At 43.1% G+C, this 10,667-nt stretch overlaps 1 pseudogene; it reads right to left on the minus strand.

The window, feature by feature from the left end:
- Positions 1-519: 519 nt before the first annotated feature.
- Positions 520-1,320, minus strand: LOC125159890 (39S ribosomal protein L45, mitochondrial-like; annotated as a pseudogene).
- Between the last annotated feature and the right edge of the window lie 9,347 nt (positions 1,321-10,667).

Genomic DNA, 10,667 nt, shown 5'->3' on the forward strand with positions numbered 1-10,667 from the left:
ATGAATAGAACCCACCATAACTGTCCAACACTTTGATAGTGTTTTATTTCAACCTCTGATCCCTGCCCTGTGATTAGAAAGAAATTGTGCCAGTTTGCTCCTGACAGTCCCTGCTGCAGGAAAAACTGGTATCAGATGTTCTCTGGAACATACTGTCTTTCATCTCATTCAGAAGCTAGGCATGCAACTTAAAACAAAAGAAAACAAAACAAAACAAAACAAGAAACAGGTCCATGTCTATGCATATCACACACCCACCTGGGCCCTGCCATCAGCCATGGGTGTTGAAGACAATTCTGCTGTAGAGCCACAAGTGGAATAAGGGAGGAAAGACAAGTGTTTCTATAGCACAGTGGAGATGGACTTTCCAGCTCCCAGACTCAGACAATTCTCCGCTTCCAGCCACCTCACCACCAGTGCTTTACCCCAGGAGTCATTTTTGACATTAGGCTAGTTGAAACTTATGTGCCTCTCCTTCCCCCCATTTTAGCTGGAGGCCAAGGATCATCACTGCTTTCTTTAAGTATTGGCTGCATTATCCATCTGGCAATGCATTATCCAACTCTCATAGGGGTTTATCAGGTACTTTTCCAACACAACATACTGCAGAACAAGATGGCCACATCCCGACCATACATTGATTGGCCAAACCAGTCACAGATGGCCAGGGTCTGCCAGGTGTGCATGCAGACCATGACCTGGCCATAAATGTTGCCCTGGTTCATCAGACCTGAACAGTGAACCTGAACCACTCTCAGTAGCTCAAGATTCTACGAAGTTCCAGTGGATAGTCTTAGAATTAATTTCCCAGACCATGTCCAGGAAACAGTTTTCAGTTACCGAAGTATAAAATCAGTCATGGTCTGAATTGTTTAGATAAAGATGAGCCTCAGTAAAGATATCCTTGATTTTTCAGGGAAGCCCTTTGTTTTATAATTAGCACCACATTCTTTTATCCTGCAGCTTGACAACACTGATACCACAGCATCTCTCAATTGCTCAGTCTGTGTCAGTCTTTTGAAAGAGATGACATGAGAGCATCACCCTCAGGAGGAACATAGGCATCAAAGACACCAGCTATAGAGACCAAATGTGTGGGTGCTTCAAGCATTGTGGAGGAAAGACCAGTCCTGCTTTGCGGGGCATATTCTATAAATTCCTTTTCTGATTTGTATTTGGATTCATAAATACATGGTGTGAAACATTTTATAGTTCTCACTTGAACCACAGCTATGGACTGAGTCACCAGGACTAGCTGCCAAGACCACCACCCTACACCCTGTATAAACAAGACAATCCCTGTGGCATGGCGTCTTCCATTTTGTCCATGCCAAGGCCACTGGGATGGGGACTAAGAGTGAGGGGCCTGGCACAGTAGACAAGAAGCAGATGCTAGGGCTAGCCTGGGTGTGCATCTAGGCTGGTGTTTGATCAAGCAACTGGGAACCACAGCCCAGCCAAACTGATGCATAAAATTAACCATGCCACAGCTTTCTTTGATAGCCCAAAGTGGAAATGACTCAACTATTCTTCAATGTATTAATGACTAAAGAAACTGATACATCCATGCCATGGAATACTACTCAGCAATAAAAACTATTGATACACCTAACAACTTGAATGGATCTCATAGAAATTATGCTGACTAACAGAGCCAATTTCAAAATGCACTTTATGGTTCTATTTATATAACATTAAAATAACAAAACTATGCAGATGTAAAACAGATCTGGTTACCTGGAGCTAGGAATGGGGAGAGGAGATGGGTGTAGCTATAAAGGGATAGCAAGAAGGAGTCTTCTGGTGATGGAGAAGATCCATATTTTGATTGTGGTGATGGCTACACAAATCTACAGATATGATAAAATTTCACAGGCTATGCAAATGCCTGCACAAGTGAATGCAAAACTGGTAAAATCTGAATAGTCTTAGTAGACTGTCCAATGCCATTTCTTGGTTGTGATGTCATATTACTATTACCCAAGATGTTACCATTGGGAGAACTGGGTAAAGGACACATGAGACCTCCTTCTAATATTGCTTTTACAAATTCCTGTGAATCTACAATCATTTAAAATTAAAAAGTTTTTAAAAGCATATGGTTTGAAATTGTTTAGTCTTCCCATTCTTAGTTTGTACCTAACCAAATAAATTAATCATCAATGTTTGTGACCTGATCACTATATGCTGACTACATTATACAGAATATCTATTTGCAATTTTGTGCTCCATTTTAAGAATCCATCAGGCTCTGAATATTTCTCCAGAACTAATAATTGTCATTGAAGACCCCAAAAGAAGCTTCTTACCATGAATCTCTGTTCCCTACGTCTATCCCATGGTCTGAACTCACCTACCGTTAACCCGTTAGTAATTGTTATAACATATAGAAGGATGCTGTTAAAATGGAATGGTCTACACTTGCTGAGCTAAGAATGACCCTTTTGAGGGTCATTGTGTGCCAGGAGATGGTAACTGAATCCCTCTCTCAGTATTCAAAATAGGTCTACAAAATCTTCCTGCTGCCTTGTGAAGGCATTGACCACATTTTTCATGTCTCCAAAGTGAAATGCTTTCAGACACAGAGCCTAGAAATTCACAGGCAACTCTTGTTGCCATGACAGAGCAATCTTTGCCCAAGTGCAAAACAAAATCATTTGCACAGCTTCCTCTGCTGTGTTACTGCCTCATTGAGCCTGACAGCTCCATGGCTGCCTGAGGACAAAAGAGACCTTGGAGCAGGAATCTGGCCACATTCACAGCCTTGTGGTCCTAATGCAGCCTGGGGAGAGCCTGCCATCCCTTGTCTCTGTCAGTGCCTGCCTGTGCCTGCTCATCTGTGGTGAACTCGCAAAGGCGGCTCTCCTCCCAGGCTCCTCCGTGCTTCTCTTCTTTTACCCACAATTTCCTGCTCCAGTGGGGAGGGAGGCACAGGAGTTCCTGTGGCTGACCTGGTGTTTGGCAGCTGCTTAGGAATGAAATTGGCCTGTGCTGGGCAGCTGAGACCGGCAAAGCAGCAGGTGCAGAGAGAGAAGGATGGGCCTGGAAGACAAAGACTGTGTACAGATCTATTCCTTGCATACAATGCTTCAGGAATGACTGCTAATACAGTGCTAAGCACGGAGGTCACCATTTTATGATTAGTAAAATTTTGACACCAAGGGGGTCAAGTACCTAAGGCAGAGGGCAAAAGGGATGGTGATAAAAAGACCCACCAAAGATTAAGTTATGAATAAGCACAAGGCTCAAAATACAAGATTAATTTCAAGTGATGATAAAAGTTTGCAAAGTCCTAGGTAGGTTTTCTGAAAATGTAAATTGATATGCATTTACATATCATATATCTGTCTATATGATTTACCATTTAGATTGTAAGACTTCTGAAAGTAGGACCCTCAGGGGGTCTAGTTTGGTGCATGTGCTGACATTCAGTAAATTAGAGCAGGATACTAACATTTGCTCAGTACCTGGTGTGTGTTCTTTTACAAATTCATCCAGTTTAACCCTCACAACAACACCCTTAGCACGGCTCAGCACCTGAATTTTGCAGATGTGGAAAGACACTCAGTTTTAGCAACAGGCTCAGGACTTACAGAAGTGAGTGAGTGGGGTGGACATTGAGATACAGGTCTGCACCTCAGATCGTGTTCTCTTGTAGCACCATCCCATCTCCCAAATATTTACTCATGTCATTTCAAATGTGTGCAAAATGTATACATGTATAAGTGTTCTTACATGTGTGAGGTGGCCATAAGTAAAGCTGTACTAACCAGCACACATTGAACGACGTAGGGATGGGTTCATGATTAAAGTTCTACTGCCACAAATATTCTCTTACGTGCTTTCTGAATCAAGCACCATTACTATAGGCAGTGCAGGGACAGCTATTCTGCATAGAGAACATAATATGTCTGCAGTGCTTCCCAACACAAAAAGTGATGCCATCAGTAGGAGGGAGAGAAGGGAGGGGAAAGGGAGAAACTCAGAGGAGTCAACACAGGAAGGCCAACCCTTTGGGGGCTCCAGAAGGAACATCCCCTTCCCCTGGCTTTGGAGCACAGTCATTGTGGCAGCTTCCAATTACAAAAACACCTTTGCTATGTCTCGCATCTTGCAGGAAAGCGTGCAGGAAAGCATTCGGGACTGGGGTGGAGACAACACAAACACATATGCTTTGTGAAGACAGAAGTTACAAGGGGTAGAGACAATACAAACACAATTGCTTTGTGAAGACAGAAGTTACAAGCCGGGACCCATGCAAAACTTTTACTTCCAGCCACCAACCAATCCCAGAGGCATTTTTTTTTAAATGAAAGGCTAATAGAACACAAAACAAAAATATCTGATCCAACTTCTCAAACAGAGACAAAATTGGAGCCAAAGTCTAATGGAAAATATGGAGTGAACTGCATTAGCTGCAGAATATGTTGAACTTCACCCTGCACTCCTGGAAAATATAGTCAAGGAATCCCACCACCACTCACATGATTGGATGTGGAGACTCTGGAGTGAACAGTCAAGAAAGAATTCTTGAGATGTTTTCATTACAATAAAAAAATGTGGTTTTATTAAAGCATGGTGATGGGACACTTGGGCAGAAAGAGCTGCACTAGGCCGTGAGGAGAAATTGATTATATACTTGGAAGTTGGGGGAGGTAAACACAAAGAAGTTTCCAAAAGAATTTTCATATGTTAAAGAAGACTTACAGGATCCCGGAAGCCTGGCTATTGTGAAGCTAAGGTTGTTTCCCCTCTAGCAAAGCATTAACATTAAGACAGTAGGGAGTTCATGGAGGAATGTCTTACTCTGCCTGTCAAGTATTTGTCAATGGCTGCAAGTTATAATGAGATTTAATTTTATCTACATTTCTTTTGCCTTAGTTCTCCACATCACTACCATCACCCTTCTGTATTTCAGAAAACTTACTGCAAATTTATTCCGCATATGACTTCTCTAAGACACATGGTTGACCCTCTTTATCTGCAACAAGACCAGAAACAGACCCTCCAAATTCTAGTTCTTTGTCTTATAATGATTGTATGTTGAACTCTTTGTCTTCACTGACCAATCTGGACAAAATGACCACGAGCCTGACTTGCCCAAACTTTAGTCTGACTTCTCTCCCTCCTCTGGACCCCTGAACTCTGGCCTGCTGTGAGCTTAAGGAAGCACTGGGGCTTAAGGAAGACTGGACTGCAGAACATTATCCCTCCCCCCCAACAGCCTCTGCTGAGAACCAGCCAACCACAAACACTTTTCCTGCCCCACTCTCCAGTCACAGCACCTGCTCAGCCAGTCTCCACAGGAGTTCTTTCTAGCCTGTTGACCCCTTGCTTTGAAAGAACAGCTCTATCTGCCTGACCTCTGAGACACCTGCAGATATGGTGTCTGTGTACCCCTACTGTCATGCCCCCTTTTTACCCACCTGTAATAGCTTCAAATCAGGTCTCTCCTTACCTTCTGGATTTACTTTTTATTTGAAACTGCCTAAAGATAAAGTTTCTAATATTTTTTAAAATTATATTTCCCCTTAGTCATATTGGCTTTTATTTATGATTTCTCTTTTATGTATTTTAAGTTGTTCATCCCTGATTCAGAAGCCACATAGGCAGACGGATCAAACCCTGCATCAAGCTTCCCACACACCTTAGGTTGAACCAAAAATGAATAGGTAGGAGGGCTGCTTCCATATGCAAACATCTCCAGATAATCAATTTTATTCTAATACCTTGCTAGCTTCAGAACCTTCTTGCTGCCTCTCGGGCCATTTAATTCACTTCCAGCTGATGCCTGGGGAGGCAGTGCAAAACAAAGGAAAACGAAAAAGTATATCAAACTAAAGTATTCCATTAGATCACACAAAGTTAAAAGCCTGGCCAACTCCAAGTTTCAGAGAGCATTTCTGTTGTAGTATCCCTAAACTGACCAAAATAAGAGGTTTGCAAGTGTCTGCAAACTATCAACTTTGCACTCTTGAAAACATTTATGTTATCATCTAAGTTTCAATAGCATTATTTTCAAAAACAAAAGTAAGGATATATAGACTGGCAAAGAATCTTTTTTGACTTATAAATGTAGTAATAGGTAAAGTCACATGTCAGTTAAAAATTGCAAACAACATTTAATTATGCATTGCCCACTTAAAGAATTGCCCACTGAAATCATAACATCCGGGCTACCTAACATCCATAGTATAGGACACTTTTTCTGGATTCTTGCTTGGAAGTTTCCAGAACTTACTGTCATGGATACCAGGATCACTAGGATTCTCAGAAATGTTTAACAACTGGCTCTGGGGGAGGAGGTCAGCACTTGCCGATTTCCACCTTGTGAACACTGCTGCCACAGCTGATTTCAGGCTACCAATGTGACTGTGCTTGGTGTTGAGGAGAGATGGCCAGCAGCACATGAAAGTGCAACAGATGTGAATAACTTCAGAGCACAGAACAATTAAATGTAGTAAATAATTAGGAAGGGATGAGTTTTAAGTATACACAAGTTTGGTTTTAATGTAACTTATTTAACTGTAAATTTATATAATTTAACTCTTAATAATGGTTGTGTGGAACAAATGGCTTGCAAACTTCCTGGAAACCTAACAGTCAGCTTTTGTACTCTGGAGCAAGCTGTAAACCAGTACATGCCAGTGTGTGCAGGACCCATCCCTCACCACAGTCACAGCCAAGATGACTAGTGTGAAAAATAAGCCCATCAGTGCAAACTAAGGATGGACGTGGAGAGAGAATCAAGCACAGTGAAGTGAGGACTTAATGAACGTTCTTGCAACCAGTGGGTGTCTGACCTACAGGCATACTCAGGACAGTTACAGCAGACAATTTATCTCCTAGCCTGAAGTCCCTCCCCTGGTTCCTCATTGGCTGAGTACTACAAAGGTTACAGCCTTACTGGATGTCACCTATGCCCACCTAAGGCAAAAAGTAGTCTGATTGGAATCTTTCAGTCCCTCCTCCCTTTATGCTATGATACATGGTCATTGTAAAGCCCAGGAAACTAAGTCTGTGAAGCAGAGATGGGAAGAAAAACCAGGAAATGAAGTGTCCAAGGGTATGGGGCTCCATTCTGGGGGGGGGGGGGGGTGTGGTTCATACATATTTCCACTAGGTTGTAAACCTACTGTTAATTAGACAGCACAACTTTTATTTGGTGTTTATGAAATGAATCATCTCCCTTAATAAGACAGAAATTATTTCATGTGCAGAAGCTTAAGAGATTTTACTGACCAAAAGACTCATCCTATCTGTGGTGGGTTAAATGATGGCCCCTAAAAGATATTTCCAACTGGAACCTATGAACATGGTCTTATTTGGAAAAAGGGTCTTTGCTGATGTAATTAAGGATCTGGAGATGAGAACATCTTGGGTTATCTGGGTGGGCCCTAAATACAAAGACCAGTGTCCTTATGAAAGAAGATACAGACAGAAGAGAACACAAAGAGACTCCGGGAAGAAGGCCATGTGGCTATGGGGGCAGAGATTGGAGTGATCCACTAAGAGGCTCAGGAACACCAAGGATTCCCAGTGGCACTGGGAAGTTAGAAGGGAGGTGTGTAACAGGTTTCCCTCTGAGCCTCCAGAAAGAACCAAACCCACTGATATTTTTATTTGGAATGTCTGGCCTCCATAACTATGAGAAAATAAACTTTTGTTGTTTGTAGTCACAAAGTTTGTGGTAATTTATTATGACAGCTTTAGGAAAGTAATATGCTACCAGTGACAATTAGTCCTGGTCAAACTGGGCTCAAAGAAAAAGGCTTTCAAGATTTTAAAAGCTATAAAATAATAATTTGGAGCACCTGGGTGGCTCAGTCAGTTAAGCTATAAAATAATAATTCAGAAAATTATGCAATACTGTAACCATGAACAATCATAATGGAGGAGGCAGGTGAAATTTAAAGGGAAAGACAACTTTGCAGGTATGCTTTGTTGTAAGAAGTCATCTCATATCTTAACAATCTATTTAGTCAGGCATGGCCAGACTCCCTGGTAACCCAGACACAGCCTAGAAAGTACCAAGAGCCAGAGCTTACCTGCTAGGTGGGGGGGACATGTTCTTAAAATTCTCAGCTATAGCCTTCTTTTCATCTCAAGACTGTGTGCTCTTATTTAACAGAATATGCTATTAACTGGGGGGAATAAAGTAACGAAAAAAACTGTGACATCCAAGAGACTTGGGAAAGAGGAGCAGATATAAAAATTTCCCTTTGATTATGATTATTAAACTGAGTATATAATTTGTGGGACCCAGTGCACAGTTTCAAGACAATTCCAGCAGAGCATTAAGAGAAGCATAGGGCCTTACATAGCCACAGAGGTTACAGGCACCTGAATCCAGCCCTACTAAGCCAGCAAGCCTACTTACTACAGATTAGAAATTTTTATTCCTAATAAATTGTGTACCTAATACACGACTGTCAACATTTTTTAAGAGTTATTTACATTTAGGAATAACTTGTCATATATTGAAAATAAAAAGAAATGTGCATTGATTTGTTTTACATAAATGTTTATAGAAGCTTTATTCACAACCACCAAAAATATGGAAACAACCCAAATATCTTTCATTGGGTGAATGTAAAACAAAAATCATGCAGTGGAACACCACCAAAAAGCAACAACATGGATAAATGTCAAAGACATTAGACTCAAGGGATCCCAAAGAAGCCCACCTCCGAAGGTCACATCACACACCATTACATTTGTGTGACACCTTGGAAAAGGTGAGAACCCAGAGAAGGAGGACCAATTCCTGGTTGCCTGAGGCTGGGGTGGCCAAAGGGCTTGACTACAAAGGGGAAGCTTGGAAGGATATTTCGGAGTCACAGCTGCTCTGTGCTCTGATTGTGGTGATGGTTACAGAAAACCATACCAGGTGTCAAAGTCTTAGGAGTGTCAGCTTTATCATATGTTAATTTAGAAAATTTTTAATGAAAAAAAATATATATATAAAGTTCCAAATAAATTAGTCTTAAGAAGTCCTTTAAGAGACTTTTTCCATCTGGGTAAAACAGACAGAAAGGCAGCTTTCTGGGGCTCTGCCACACCAGCCCTGGTTTTGCGTGGCTGGGTTTCGTATTTGAACTAGAAGATCAGTCCATAGCAGTGGGTTTTCTTAGTTCTTCTCCCCAGCTGCATCCCTCTGTGCGCAGGGCAGGAGCACGTCTGGAGGGAAAGGACTGTCAGCCCACACTGGGCACGGGCCCCACCGCGCGGCATCCACTGGTGCAGACGTGCTTTCCTTTCTCTGCTATGGTGTCTGTCTGCGTCCTCTTGGTTAGACCCGCTACCCCAAACCACACCTGCTGGCACCCGGCAAATGTGAACAATCCCAGTTCCCCACAACTGGGCCCACTGGTCTGTCCCGTAGGCAAGCAGCCCTGGGTCCCTGTGGTTAGCCAGACTGATCCACTGGTTGTAACAGTCAGTGATTCTAAACACTGCGTTTGAGGGGGAGGTGGAATCACGCCTCTGGCTTCACAAGTCTTGGATACACATGGATCAAACACAGTGGGAATTCTGAAAAGGCTGCTGAGTCTCGGGCTTCCCCGCTATAGTTTTCTCCTCCCACAGAATGGTTTTCCAGAAGAGTACTTGGTAAACAACAAAGGATCATGCATACCTGGGGAGGCACTGCTGTAAGGGTGAGTGTACTGAGCACAGACCAGAAGGACCTGACAGTGTCATTCATGACAGGAGGTGGTCTTCACTCCAAGCAAGCACTGAGTGCCAGGGACCCTGCCACTATCCTCACAGTGACTGTGTGAGAGAGGGGCTGTCATTGCTGTGACTGGTGAGGAAACAAGCTTCAAGAGGAAGTGACAGAGGTGACAGGTGACAGAGCTGTGCCCATAACCTTAGCCTCCAAACCAAAATCTGTACAAGGAAACCTTGAGGCCCAACGTAAAGCGTGATGAAAGGGACTAACACCACCTCTCATAAAAGGCTGCTTGGACCTCACCAAAATCATCTTGAGATCTTGTCATTTGGAACAGCACTCAAAAAAAAAATTTTTTTTTAAATTTTATATAAGGAAATACTTTCTTCAGAACCTATCTTATGCTTGCGTGTAATCTATAAACCCAGGGTTTGCAGTTACACCAGTGTGGCCTGAGGTCCCCAGGACTCTGGAGAGCAGCCAGAGGCCACTTATGCCGTGAAGTGGCCTTTACTCTGACAGGCACATAGGGTGCCCAGGGGTCAGCCTGGCAGGGGGTGTGCACTTCCAGGCCTGCCATGCACTGGGCATTGGGTGGCACACCTGCCTCTCATCCTCTCTGACTGGGTGTCTACAGTCACACCCCGGCACTCAACGTGGGGGATGGGGTGGGGGACATGTCCACTATCTTGCATTTAGTGTTTTATTCTTCAAAGAATAAACTCACGGTTAAAAACTGCAGTCACCCTCCCATTTTACTTGCTCTTGTGAAAGCCATCTGATTTTCTGCATCAACAAACGCAGAAAGTTCGAGTTCAGATTTTGGTGCAGGATCCACTGCTCGATGGCCCCCTGACACCTTGTCCCCTGTGCTGCGTGGCCTTCAGGCCCAACAGTGGGGATTCACCGGGCGGGGGCGTATGCACTCCTTGTGGGTGCAAGGTCAGCCGGCCACATGCACTGTACGACCCACGTCCTCGAATCCACAGCTCTC

The sequence above is a fragment of the Prionailurus viverrinus genome, unplaced genomic scaffold (genome assembly GCF_022837055.1).
Source record: "Prionailurus viverrinus isolate Anna unplaced genomic scaffold, UM_Priviv_1.0 scaffold_81, whole genome shotgun sequence".
Lineage (NCBI taxonomy): Eukaryota > Metazoa > Chordata > Mammalia > Carnivora > Felidae > Prionailurus > Prionailurus viverrinus.